This window comes from Ctenopharyngodon idella, chromosome 6 (genome assembly GCF_019924925.1).
Source record: "Ctenopharyngodon idella isolate HZGC_01 chromosome 6, HZGC01, whole genome shotgun sequence".
NCBI lineage: Eukaryota > Metazoa > Chordata > Actinopteri > Cypriniformes > Xenocyprididae > Ctenopharyngodon > Ctenopharyngodon idella.
Window position 1 is genome coordinate 19,904,520 of NC_067225.1, and position 15,034 is coordinate 19,919,553.

Below are 15,034 nucleotides of genomic sequence, written 5' to 3' on the forward strand. Positions count from 1 at the left end.
ATTTAAGGTATTAGTCGACTAATCGCATGTTTATATTATTTTAATTACTTATACTAGTGATTTCTGAATCAGTGTTGGCTGCAAAGATGAAGTTGACGATGCTGCGTCACCATCTCCGCAGTACACTGAACGCAGTACCAGCTGCACGTTCTCACTCTCTCTTCTATCCGACAGCAAATTGACACACACCCACTTCCTCTCGCTCGCTCCATTTGAATAGTGCTTGTATTGCACATAATTTTAGTCATCTGCACAGGTTTCGCGCTCACACCAAAAGCACGTGCACCACTGATCTATATAAAATGGCACTCTCATAAAGCCGCCTCTCAAACAGCTAACGAGTACCAAATGAGCTATGTTTCCATTCACCTATTTTTATTTAAAAAATAAAATAAAATAAAAAATACGCTGGATGGAAACACCAAGATGCGCATAAAATAACGTATGCGCTCAACTGAGTTGGATAAATTAATGCGATACGAAAACACGCGCATAAACTGCGATGGAAACACTTTTACTGAATAAATTCCTTGATGCGCATCAAAAAAGACGTGACGATGACACAGCATAACTAGACCAACCAGTGGACCAATCTCGTTGCACAGCATCTGAAATGCTGTTTTGGTCATTCTGTAATGCCTGCCTAAGCAAAGTATGTCTTTAAAGTGGTTCCCTCCCAGAAGCGCCTCACACGATTGCGTCACAAGCCCCAGGCATCTGAATGCAAGATAACATGACAACATTTATTGTGTTTCATCTCCATGTTCTGAGATGCAAGTAATTTATTATATAGAAAAATTATTATATACAGTGGCTTCTACTGCAGCAACTTCCATTTTTTTTAAGTGATATTTCTGTCAGGACCACTATCGTCAAATATGATTGATAATTGCATAGATATTTTATTGGCGGTATGGTTCTGTTCTGGGCAAGAACTTCCTGCGCATCCATGCAGCATAGCATGAATAAGAGCAGGGAAAACAGCAATAATCCCCCTTTCCCCCCAGGGTAAACAGAACAGAACCAACATATGTGCAGATATCATAAATGTCAATAATTTAACATGTACACATATTTCAAGAATTAGTCTGATTCAGGGGAATCAGAAGGCCAAATTCGCAAATGTTTTATGCGATATTCCAAGTTAAATTCGCAATTTTGGATAGAAACATAGTGACTTTTTATTTGTGGCTTATTGCACTTCAACGGTCAAATACATATAAAATTATGTCAAAATGGCTGTCTTGCTGAGTATTCAGGTAAATACAGTCAGTTTTGGAACATAAATAGGTGAGAGGAAAAATGCATGTTGTGTAACAGTATATTGGATCCGTGCACAAGCTCTTAAAGTAACAGCAGCCTAATAAACCTGCTGTTGTCTGTCATGTTAATTAAAGAACAAAAGACAAAGAGAAAATCATTCGCTGCTCTTGACTGAATAACATTTGTAACTTTATTTGTAAGCATTAATCTGTATTTAATTTTTACAATGAAAACTATCTAGTGTTATTTTACATTTGATTACTTTCATTTCTGTAGTAATTCTTACCTGAATACTACTTTCAGGCCCACCTGAAAAACTTAAAGCCATGCTTATTTAATTTGTCTCTTTATTCTATTGTATTTATTTGTGCTATCGTTTGCAATTGTGTTTATTTGTTCTTATTTTATTACTGACTGTTTACTTGTCTCTTTTTTGTAAATGTAGTTCCCTGTGGTATATATGGCGGTTTTCCACATGGTATCGAAAATTGTATCAAATATCGATATTTTTCAAGGTATCGTATCAAAGTTGGAAATTCCAGTATCATGACAACACTAAGTATTGTGCAAGGAACCACATGAAATAAGTTGAACTAATTGATAATCTGCCACTTAATCATAATTTAGGAAATTATGGAATAAAAGTTGTTGGTGTTTAACTGCCTCTGGTGTTCATTTTAGCTGGAAACTGCAGTGAATTGTATGTATATATCCGTTTTTGGAGTTTTGCAAGAATGTAGGTAGAGGCACGTTCTTCCAATGAGCCTATGTTGAAGAATTCACCACCGTTATCATGGGGTGTCCTAAATAAAATCTCCTCACACATACAACAGATCCAAAACAGATCTGAAAAACCCTTGCATACAAGTCAAAATACAGAAGCATGAAGTAAATGACAGCGCTATTTTCATTTCCAACCACGCAGCAAAGATCTCTGATAATGGAACGGTTAAATGCTAGCATTACCCAGCCTCAATATTCAAATGTGTTCTGCTCTTCAGCAGCCACGACTTTGGCCTTTGTCCTCCTGTGTGTTCATGTTTGAGTGTGAGAGTGTGTGTGCTCCTTCTCCAAAGCCGCCTACATTTGCCACTGCATCAATTAATGATGATCTCCTTCTGCTTTCCCAGCATCAGTCATCTGGCTGAAGTGGTTGTCGGGCCGAGCAGTAACTCCCACACACTCCCGTAAAAAGCCCCTCTAAAGCTTCAAGTGGACAACGAGACCCCCACGCCACTATTGGATCCATTTGCGGCCCCCTCTCTCGATCTTCATCATCTGTGAGATTGAGATGCATGCTGGGTGATTGTTCTGATGGAGTGCTCATGCTGTTTGAATCACGTACATCTGTCACCTAAATACATGCATCACCTAAATAAAGGGGTCTAAATCTTATGAAACTTGTGAAGATCAAGTCATAATTTCACCTCAAAAACACCACTAAAGAAAGCAGAAATCCTTTTAGTTTAAATAAAACACAAAAACAACTCCTCAACACTACATATATTATTTTACATATTTTAAATTGTGAAGTATTTCTACATCATAGTAGTATTTGTCATAAAGCCTTTATACTGACTTAAAAACAAATAAAAAATCATGACCGCAAGTTGAAGAATAAAGAAAAATGAAAAAACAAAAACAAAAACTCAAAAGTAAAATGTTTGTACACATTATGATAATAATAATTTGAGGTGACTTAATTCAATGTGCTTAATTGTCATGAAAATAGTACAAAATAGGCCTAAAACATATATAGTTGTTAAAAGGTTTAATTTTTTAAGCATTCTTTAACATGTTTTCATGAGATTCACCCAAATTTTTAACCACGATTATATATTCCAGTGTCAGCTGGACAAAACACAATGCTCATCTCCCAATTTGTGATTCTCGAAGGACAACTACAACATGACATGAGCCAAAAGAGTGGGCAGCCATTTCCGGTGTGTTTCCCTCATAGATCACGCGTGTCAGATAGCAGCAGTTTTTAACGCCTATGATTTGTCACTGTACATCCTGATGAACTGTCCGTTGGGAGCGAATGCAAACGCTCACACGGCAATTAATTTCAGGGCTGTAAATCAGTCATTTAGAAACTGGGCACAGCAAACAACAGCGAACATAACAAGAATTGAGGCGTGAAATGACAGCATGTGGGCTTCTAATGGTGTACTTCTCCTCCCTCTGGGACTTGAATTCAGCTGTTATCTGTGCTGTCTCTCTGTGTGATAAGCCACTGTTGAGAGAGATCAGTAAAGTGCTGTCACAGGCATGAGAAGAATCCTGAGATGCTGAACTGATGGCTGAGTGGTTTTATGCTATTGTCTGCATAAACGTCCATATTTGAAGGATCTGTATGTGATCTGTGGGAGACATTGTATTTTAAATATGTTACTACATCCAGGACTGACAAAGTAAAAAAAAATATCTTCTGAAGTGAAGAGCAACTGTGCAAAGGAGTATAATGTTGTAGTCACCCATTGTGTCTTGTAAGAAGCTTGCAGGGTGAGCATTTTGGCTAGCTTCAAACTGGCAGAAAGCTTAATACAGGATCAAGCTGTTGCTCTGTATAATATAATATGTGCCATTAAGCTTCTTCGCCATTGTCTGAGCAGCTTGCCGTTAAAAAGAACCTCCATAAATTACCTCTTTCTATGATCTCATATCAGTCGTGACCAGCTTCACCTTGTAAATGAACACAAAGGCAATGCTACAACAAAAAGCAAAAGGGTCTAATTACTTGATTAGACACCTTGACATATCCATCCCTAATTGGTACTTTTAAAAATATGCTAGGACACACACATACACACACAAAAAAAGCTTCACAAAAGGGCCTATATGAGCCCCTCTAGATCACACCTAGTGAAGTAGCCCATGAAAGGCCAGAACATTGATGGCCTATCAAAAATAATTGGGCAAAATCAGCAGGGCTGTACGTGAACCCTTATATATTATGAGGCTGAATGAGGATAAAAATGTACGCAGAGGCAGACTTTTATCAAAGAAGACTCCCAACATCGTGGTCACTGAGGCAGCTTGAAAGCACTCTACAGACATTTCAACTGCATTAGTCCGAAAGAAAAGTGTCAACTGACAGTTAATAGGTGAGATCTGAGGACCTCAACACAGATAGGATTGCAATTGAACTATAGATGCTGTTTAAAAAAAAAAAAAAAACAGCTTATAACAAACACTTTCTTCAGAACTTAACTTTCAAGAACTAATCACATCATGCTACCTCTTGCTATGCAAAGTGTTCCGTAAAAAAGCCTGATTGTACACATAAATACATCTGAAATCTAAGGCCCCGTTTATAACGCACAAGTTTTGCTACGGTTACGCCTATCGTTTACACTACGCCGGTGTTTTCGAACCTCGAAAACTGAGACTTTCGAAAACGCTGCAGACCCGGTTTTAGTTTGAAAAAGCCGGGGTTGCGGACCAAAACGGAAACTTTTGAAAATGATGGCGTGGCTGCCCATGTTCACTCTGCGTATCCTTGACAACCATGTAAACAATAACATGGAGACTGAACTGCAACTATTGCTGGCTTTGTTGTAAATTTTAGCAGCCATTGTGCAGTTAAACTCTGCAGCTGCCTATATGCGCAAGAGGCAACTGTTTACACTTGTACACGCATGCACAGTATGCATGAACGGTCATGTGACATGCGTTTTCGGCCGTGTAGTGTAGACAGAGATCGTTTCTGAAACACTGTGGAAACGCCAGTGTAGACGAGGATCGTTTTCATTTTAAAACACCATTTTAAAACAAAAACGCACTAGTGTAAATGGGGCCTCAAATAATGTGGTATTATAATAAAATAAAAAAAGTAGATGATTACTGATTTATCCAATTAAATTATGATGTCCTGAGAGGGAAAAGCCAGTTTTGTGCTTGATTATCAGTATGCATTTTAAATTCTCAGTTCTCCAAAAACATTTGAAGCAAATGTCTGATGTCAAAGGCACTGTGTGTAATTTTTTAGATGTTTGTAGATGTTTTTCCTATCTAAGCTTAACTCGCAGAGACAACTATAAGTAAGTCTTTCTTAGGTTAATTCCCTGAAAAAAATAAGCACTGTGACTTTTTGGCACTATCAAAACATTGCTATGTGTTTTATTTTGTGCAGAGGAGGTCGATAATACCTGGAGAAAGCCAACTGTTTACATAACATTGTTTGAAATGATAAGTTACATGCAAATTCCAAAATATAGCAATTATTCATGTAGTTTGGCATCAATGTTAACTAGGCCTATTGAGCCGGTGTGGTTTGAGCCGAATCAGCGTAAGCTCTTTTGATCCGCATGTGTCTTCATTATAGGACAGTGCAGTTTAAACAAAAGTCCCATTGTTTAACTTTTTCCCATGCCCACCGCATCCATTGTCATTTTGCTGCCTGTCCGGAACACCACACATTCCTTCAGAATTCCATCACGGAATGGATGCCCCTATTGAAACAAGTGAGCTTTTTTTTAGTTCTATAACTATAGTGGATGGGAAAATCCAGTGCGGCTGGCGGTGGGTTCTAAGTGTTAAATTAACAGGCTTTGTTTCGTAATGCGCAGCCATTAACAACTGCTTTCAAACCACGGAGCAAATTTGTTGTGCTCACTGATGCGAATCTTGAGTAAACTTTGCATAGGAGATGGAAGATAAATATTCCTCATTACCTAAAGAGATGAAGCAACAGCCCGGAGCAAATCCCTCTACGAGAGTGTGCACCTCCACACACACTGTCTGTTGTTTTGTAATTACAGGGAAAAACGTCTTCAGAAGCCACACTTACCACCTCCATTAGAAGCAAAAATAAGAACACAAAGTAGACTTCACATGCATTATTTTACTGGAAAAGCTATGCAGTCATATAAATGGGAGGGAGGGAGAGACAGAGGAAGGTGTAATCCCTAATTGTCTTCCCAGACACTGACAATTCAATTAAATGTACTAGTGTGTAGGTTTTCTTGTATTACTTTTTTCTCTGCACTTTTCTCCAACTGCAGTGAGTCTGTACTTCTACATCACTCCTGAGTGCAATAAAGACAGCAGCTCTCAGTGTAGAAATACAAAAACTAAACAATAAACCTATGCAGGATTATTACTGATAAAAAAAAAACTAAAACATTTTGTCCATAAGAGACATGAATAAAAATAATGAATGTATTTCCTTTGAAATCTTCAGTCCTTTTCTGTCTTCCTGACCTTCTGTCTCTTGTATTCGAGTAAAACCGCTTTATCTTGCTGCTAAAATGTTCAGAGGAGCACCAGGGGCCAGATCCACACAACGTTCTTAAGAATAAAATTCTTCAAAAAATATTTTCTGCTTATTTCTAACACAGAAAAAAAAAACTTTTAAAAACGTCTTTATATATATTTTGCATTTCAGAAAGAAAAAAAAAACTACTTAAAGGTTAGTAGATGTCATTTTATTCTTAATGTCTTTAAAAACATTTTACTTAATATACTACTAATAATATAAAAACATTAAATAAAAAAGACAATCAGTGAATGAATTTAAAAGGCTGTGGGATGGGATGGATATTTTTTTTTCTTGTAGGCCTATATTATTTTATGTTCTTACATAATCTTTAATCTTAACATTTATTGATAATAAACTTCATTTGAATTGTCTATAGGCAACATCACACGCAATATAATATAGTGGTATAATATAGGTTAATATGATCATTTCTGAATTACACACTTTTTGCCATCTAATTCAAAATAAAATATTAATTCATTAATATTATCGAATTCTGATAATCCCAGGTTGCTATGGTCACGCAGGTGTGTTGGTTTGTTTTACATGGTTGGATGATTGGTCTCTGCTTTTGGATCTCAGGAGTTTTTCTGAGGATATGTCACCAACTGTTAAAGTATTATGAAAATAAATGGCAGGTAATCCAGTGTGGTGTGTGTGGAGTGACATTTTCAGGTTAATATAGAACTGCTACTATACAGGAAAAAATATATTTTTAAAATAGTTAAACATGTCAAAGTTAGTACTGTGGCTTTATGTATGGTCAGACACTTGCGTGTGTCATATTATTAACATTTTCCCAAAATCAAGTTCAAATGGAGTTACAAGGTTTTTCACCAGCAAATGTCGGAGATTTGTGTTTTGTCAGTCATTAAAGGGATAGTTCACCCAAAAATGAAAATTTCATGTTTATCTGCTTACCCCCAGGGCATCCAAGATGTAGGTGACTTTGTTTCTTCAGTAGAACACAAATGATGATTTTTAACTCTAACCGTTGCAGTCTGTCAGTCGTATAATGCATGTCAACGGGAACACCATCTATAAGAGTCAAAAAAACATGCACAGACAAATCCAAATTAAACCCTGTGGCTCGTGACGACACATTGATGTCCTAAGACACAAAACGATTGGTTTGTGCGAGAAAACGAACAGTATTTATATCATTTTTTACCTCTAATACACCACTAGAGCGCACGCCTTGAGCTGCCTTGAGCGCACGCACGGCATCCGGTGCGTGAGGTGTGTACGCGCTCTGGCGTAGTTTAAAGGATTAGTCCACTTTCAAATAAAACTTTCCTGATAATTTACTCACCCCCATGTCATCCAAGATGTTCATGCCTTTCTTTCTTCGGTCGAAAAGAAATTAAGGTTTTTGATGAAAACATTCCAGGATTATTCACCTTATAGTGGACTTCAATGGTCTCTCCAAACGGTTAAAGGTCAAAATTACAGTTTCAGTGAGGCTTCAAAGGGCTTTAAACGATACCAGACAAGGAATAAGGGTCTTATCTAGCGAAACGATTGGTCATAGGACATACAGCGTAAGCTTTTTGAAGAATACGGAAAGCGGAAGCACGTGCAAGGCAATCATTTGTGTTTATAAAGCATATACAGTTGTATTTTTTTAGAAATTGACTGATCGTTTCGCTAGATAAGACCCTTATTCCTCGTCTGGTATCGTTTAAAGCCCTTTGAAGCTGCACTGAAACTGTAATTTTGACCTTCGTTAAGGAGAATAATCCTGGAATGTTTTCATCAAAAACCTTAATTTCTTTTTTACCGAAGAAAGAAAGACATGAACATCTTGGATGACATGGGGGTGAGTAAATTATCAGGAAAATTTTATTTGAAAGTGGACTAATCCTTTAAACTACGCCAGAGCGCGTACACACCTCACGCACCGGATGCCGTGCATGCGCTCAAGGCAGTTGGACATAGTGGTGTATTAGAGGTAAAAAAATGATATAAATACTGTTCGTTTTCTTGCACAAGCCGATCATTTCGTGTCTTAGGACATCAATGTGTCGTTACAAGCCGCAGGGTTTAATTTGGATTTGTCTGTGCATGTTTTTTTGACTCTTATAGATGGAGTTACCATTGACAAGCATTATACGACTGACAGACCGCAATGGTTAAAAATCATCATTTGTGTTCTACTGAAGAAACAAAGTCACTTACATCTTGGATGCCCTGGGGGTAAGCAGATAAACATCAAATTTTCATTTTTGGGTGAACTATCCCTTTAACGGTTGCATATGAGGTAGTAAGTTCAGCATTACGTTTTCATCAACTTACAAGTTACAAAGTTTATTGTAGCTATGTGGGTGCTCAGTTTTTCCCGGCATTTAAAACATTTGGCCAAAATCTCATGTTTTAAAAGATGAAGTAGGCTGTATTGGCTATGATTATAGGACAAATACCAGACTGACACTCTTCTCGGCTCCTCAAATACATAAAACATTAGCCTTTACAAACATCGTTTTTTTTGAATAATGAAAACTCTGTACTTATTCAAAGAACCAGTTCTTTATTTACCTTTGCACTGCAAACAGGCAAAGACGGTCTCCAAAATTTGTGCGGCACTTCATTATAAATGGTGGCGGGTGGAGGTACTGTATGAGGTTTACAGACAGTTTGAGGTTTAGTCAAAAGCTCTAGTATAAAGCGATTTAGTATAAAGTTCTATTCAAGCTCTAGTATAAAGTATAGTAAAAAAATATTAACCGGTATTTTTTCTAAATCAAACCGTTTTCAAAACTGTAATGTTATAGAAGGAATGAATGAACAGAAACGTTAAAATACTGATTCTGCTCCGAGTGAACAGATTCCTCATAGGTTCTCCAGGTGGAACGTTTGATTGTGGTGTATTTATGCCTGCAAAATGCTGCCACCTGGCCTAGGCCCCTGTCCAGGGCCTGTAAGTTCACTTTGTCTCTGACGGCAAAGGCTTACAGTGCCGCTTGACAGGCCGCCTCCACCCTGCATACCATGGCCATCCTGCAGGTCTAACAGGCCAAAACATTCATAGATCTGCACAAGAGTAGTTCTGAGCCGGGATTGATGCAGGAACTACACTTCGACAACTTTCACTCTCAGGGTGACCAAAGCCACAGCGCGGGCTCTTGGCCATGCAATTTCAACATTAGTGGTCCAGGAACCTGAACCTTGCCGAGAAGTCGACAAAGTGCTTTCTCTATGCCACCATCTCGCAAGGTGGCCCCCATCAGCACGGACGCACTGGCACACAGCTGGCCCCGGAGCCAGCGCAAATATGCGGTTCCCCCAGTGAGCCAGATTGCACAGATGTTGTGCACAGTCAGGGAGGATGAAGAACAGGTCCTGTTGTGCTGAACTGGCACACCCGGACTTGGTTCTCGGAGCTCAAGCTCCTTGCAACAGCCCTTCCCTGGTGAATCCCACTGAGGAGGGACCTCCTTTCTCAGGGATGGGGCACAATCTGGCATCCGCACCCAGACTTCTGGAACCTCCACTTCTGGCCCCTAGACGGGACACAGAAGATTTGAGTGGGCTATCACCAGAGGTGATAGACACTATCACTTAGGCTAGAGGCAGGCCTATGCTTTGAAGTGGAGTCTGTTTGCTAACTGGTATGCTTCCCAAAAGGATGACCCACAGAAATGTGCAGTCGGGTTAGTGCTTTCCTTCCTGCAGGATAGGTTGGAGGGTTGGCTGTCCCCGTCAACCCTGAAAGTGTATGTGGCCTCCATAGCATCACATCACGACGCAGTGGATGGTAAGTCTTTAGGGAAGCACGACCTGATCATCAGGTTCCTCAGAGGCACCAAGAAGTTGAATCCTCTTATGCCATGTCTTATTCCCTCATGGGATCTCTCACATTGCATGGCCACAACATAAGGATGTTGTTACCTTGACAAAATTATCTTGTGGCCACAACATATTATCACGTTCCTACGAGTTAATATGCCGTGGCCACGACAAAACTAAGAGAACCTAAGTGTCCCCTCCCTGACGCTGTAATCATGTATAGGTATGAAACAGCTGCACAAGCAGTCTTTTCAACCACACAGTATCATTATTTATATGTTACAAATATTCATATTATCACAGTAGTACAGGGATAAAGACTGGATTTAGAGAGTGGATATAAACTTTATAGAGCGGATATAAACACTGATGTCTACAGAAACGAACAAAATAGACCAAAATCACCTTTTCAAAGTAACTTGGCTATTCGAATAACGATTGTATCGATTACATTGTTATGACACCAGGTGGCAACAAGTGATTGTTAAAAAATGTATTTGTCATTGAATAATTTATTCAAGAGATTCAGAATCATAGGAGAATCATGATCTCCGTTTGAAACAAAAAATTTATCCAGAATCATGCAGCTGTAGTATATACGTCCTATAATTTATCTCTGAGTGATTCGTATGTTGATTTAACCAAACAGTGTAAACACTGGCTCTGTGACGCTATCAAAACATTGCTCTGTTTGTTTGAGCCGCCCAAAGATGTCTAATATACCGGGAGAGAGCTATCACTTAACATCAATTCTCTTGCATGGCAGTTACTCGGCTGACGTATGCAACTCTGGAACTACGCAACCTAAGTGTTGTCATCTTTGCTTCATGCTATTTACAGCCCTTGAAAACCCCTTAAACACAACACACCTGCAGATCTTTGTAAGACGTGTACCATCATCTATCTCCAAGGGAAAAAGTTACTAATTTATATCATCAGCATTCCACAGACTGAAAATACCACTCTGAAAAAGAGCTGCCTACCTGTCCAGACAATCCAAACATTTATAAAGCTGGAGGGCCTGCAGCTGCTAAAGGAGAAAGCTGTCCACCAGCCTTGTTTGGCATTTAAAGGCATGAGGGAGATTCATGTGCACACAAGTGACTTTTAACCTCTCTAAAGAGGCTTCAGGAATAAAAGCACTGAGTGTGAAAGCAAATCTGAGCTGATTTTATTAAACTGAGCTTGTCAGGGTGATGTTATATGTCTTTATAGGGGCTTTCGCACCAGAGGAACCTTTTCATAGTTCCAAGAACTATTGGCTGAAGTACCCGGATTTTGCCGTGTTCGCACCGCAGGAACTAGGAACGTTTTAGTTTTAGTTCTAGGAACTCCTTTTGGGGGAACTAAATTAGCTCCTACTTCAGAGTAGGGTCTAAACCAGCTCTATTGGAACTATCAGTGACGTAAGTGTATGTTGATTGGTCAAACGCATGTCAAACACCGGCACCCGACATTTTTAAAAAGCTGTGTAAACATATTTACCTCACAAACATGGAAAACAGTGATAATGGCATTTACCTGTTGTCTGCAGGATTGTGTTCTTTTCTCCGCCTTGATACTTAAAGTTGTCATAGGAGATTTCATCTCTTAGCCCTACTTTTTGCTCTTTCAGTCGCGTAGATTATGTGTTTACATTCCATTCTGTTATCACAAATCCCACGACACACAACAAACAGCTCCGATCGCGGCATCCTCCATTCACCGGTTTTTAGCGTTTGTAAATGCCGCGCTTAAAGACGCCGCTGTCGTCCGCTTCGCAGTTCCTATTCCCAGTGCGAATGCAACCAGGGACATGGCCCGGGGGAGAAATTAGCTCTTGGGGAACTATCCTAGTGGCTAGCTCCTAGAACTAAGTTCCTAGAACTATTCGGTGCGAAAGCCCCTTATGTTTTGGCAGGTTAATAACATGGAGTCTGAACATAGAGGACATCCATTTCAGAGTTATTATAGTTAACTAAAACAAAACCATAAAAAAACAAACAAAAAAAAACAAATTGAAATAAAATAAACGTTTATTGAAATATATATATTTTTTTTAAAAACTTATTTTATTTCAGGTAGTTGCCATGTAGTTTCTTATTTTTTATTCTCATTTTTTTTCCTTAATTTGTGTTCCAAAGATGAACGAAAGTCTTACAGGATTGGAATGACATGAGGGTGAGTAAATAATAACAGAATCTACATTTTTGGGTGAACTAACCCTTTAATGATAATAAAATAACACTGCTCCTTATTCTTTCCAAGACACACATTACAGTTGCTTCACTTTATTACTTATTAACGGTAGACTGAGAAAGACCTTACAAAGATTTAGCCATGTCTGACGTGACATCTCAGTAACAATACGGACTTGTGCTTCTAAGAACCAGCGTTTGAAATGAGAGCTTGCCACTATTGTCACTATTTTTGTTTTGGAAGGCTGCTCTTCCCTGGCAGGCCTTAAAAGCATATGTTCAGATCATTTAGCCTAGGAACATTCATAATGCAGTACGATGCAACTATAACATGAGCAAGAAGGGGGAGGTGTGTAATTCCCTTACTGTAAGCCTCCAGCATTGGGAATATCAGAGCATATTTCAATTCTGGGCTGTACGCCAGATGAGACAAAAATTCTTTTCTGTAGGATTTCTTTTTTCCCCATCTTTCACATCACATAAGCTGTCATTCTTTCTTCTACCTCTGATTGCTTTCTCTCCCCCAGTCTCTATCAATATTTCCTTCCCTTTCCTCATTTCCTCTCTTGGTATTTCCTCATTTCTTTTTTAACTCTCCATAGCTCTTCAACATAAACTCAACTCAAATTGAAAGAGCGGGTCATATGCCATGTGAATCGCTCATTTTTTAAATTGTTCAACTGGTTTCAGGCAAGTACTGAAGAGCAAAAGTAGCGTTCCACCTCCCGCAGGCATGCTGGACTCTGATCCTTGACATCAGAGCCTCTGCTGGGGTGCTGGCAGGAGGTGACAAGCCCTGAGCGGCTGGAGGATGAGATCATCACGGTGTTTCACCTTTATCCCTAGATACTGCTAATTAGAGCATGTGGGAATGTTTGCCATGCTGCCAGGGGTTTTAGGCACTGACGACATTTAACAGACCAGAATCCCGGTATTACATGAAGGTGCAGGTTGATAATCAGCCTTAGGTTTAGCACTGGACTGTGCAAAATACCCATGTGTGAAATATGCAGCTGTAATCACAGTAATCTTGCAGCTAGCTAAGATTCATTCCGACAGTGGGCACGCGTGGCTTGGCTACATCTGATATATATATCAGCTGATATAATTTTTTTCCCTAAAAACCGCAACAGGTCAACAGGTTTTTCTTGTTTTGCCGATAAGTGTTGGAAATGTTTTTTTTTTTTTTATACCAATAGTGCAGAGACTTTTATTTTGACAACGCTGAGAACAGTAACTTATCAAATTCAAATTATTTTATCCATATTGATTTATTGGTAACACTTTACAATTAGTTAACTATATTAGTTAACATGAATTAACAATTAAAAATTCTTTAAAATCATTTATTAATATTAGTTAATGTCAATTTCAACATTTACTAATACATTATTAAAAGTTGTATCCGTTAAAATTATTTAGTGGACCTGAGCTAACAGAAACTATCAATAATTTTATTTTTATTAACTAACATTAACAAATATTAATAAATACTGTAACAAATGTATTGCTCATTTTTAGTTAATGTTAGTAAATGCATTAACAATGTTAACTGATGGAACCTTATTGTAGTGTTTTACTTTACAGATTTTTTTTTTTTTCCAAATTACTTCTATTTTTGTAAATATGATATGAAATAAAATATTAACATTCCTATCGACCAATCAGATTGTAAGGTTAAGGACAATGTTTAATGTTATAAGACAATGTTCTTATCAACCAATAATTTCTCTCGAATTTCAAAGGAAGGGATGACCGTCATAGAAATATTTTTACAAGACCAACAAAGAACGTTGATCCAGAAACATCTTTCTTGGCTACATTCACTTTGTGCAACTCAGAATAGATTTCACCTCTTATGAACCCCATTACACTGAAGCATTAGAGCTTTGATCATTCATGCTTTTTCATACTGACATGAAGATAAGCCAAGTGATGCTAGAGTGTTTTAACTCATCCTTCAACATTTTGGAAAAAAAAAAATTAACAAGAAATTAGGGCTGATTTTTCAACAACATTTCAAAGCAAGTTGCTTGTGGCACTTTGCAAGACGCTGTGAGAATGTTTGAAAATTTGGCCAGGTTTGCGTCTATAATACTGCACTGAATTTTGATAAAAGGCTTGTTTTTCCATCACAACAGCATTCAGAGAAAACTGTTGCATTTAGAAGAGCAATTGTCATAATTCTAGTAATTGAAAATTTTTAAAATGAAATGCTTGCTTTTTGATTCAATCCACACCCAAAGTAAAGGTACATTGTTCACACCCCATGAACAGGGCTGCGTTTCCCAAAAGCATCGTAGGCCTAAGTATATCGTAGAACCATTGCCATGAATGGTCTCTACGATCAACTTAGCTCACAATGCTTTTGAGAAACGCAGCCCTGGACTAAACATATACTACACCCTTGTTTCCTGAACTGACATGGTAAAGATTGTGCCAAATTTAGGCAGTCTGAAAATGTATGCGTGTGTGCAATTTGCCTACATTTTCAGGTCTGGAGGAGTGTGAATACTGGTCGATAAAGATAATGGCAAATGATCAT

At 38.4% G+C, this 15,034-nt stretch overlaps 1 protein-coding gene across 3 annotated transcripts in view; it reads right to left on the minus strand.

Moving 5' to 3' along the window:
• The window catches only part of raver2 (ribonucleoprotein, PTB-binding 2), a 74,459-nt gene that overhangs the window by 46,143 nt on the left and 13,282 nt on the right, over positions 1-15,034 (minus strand). The gene's annotated exons all lie outside the window — the stretch shown is intronic.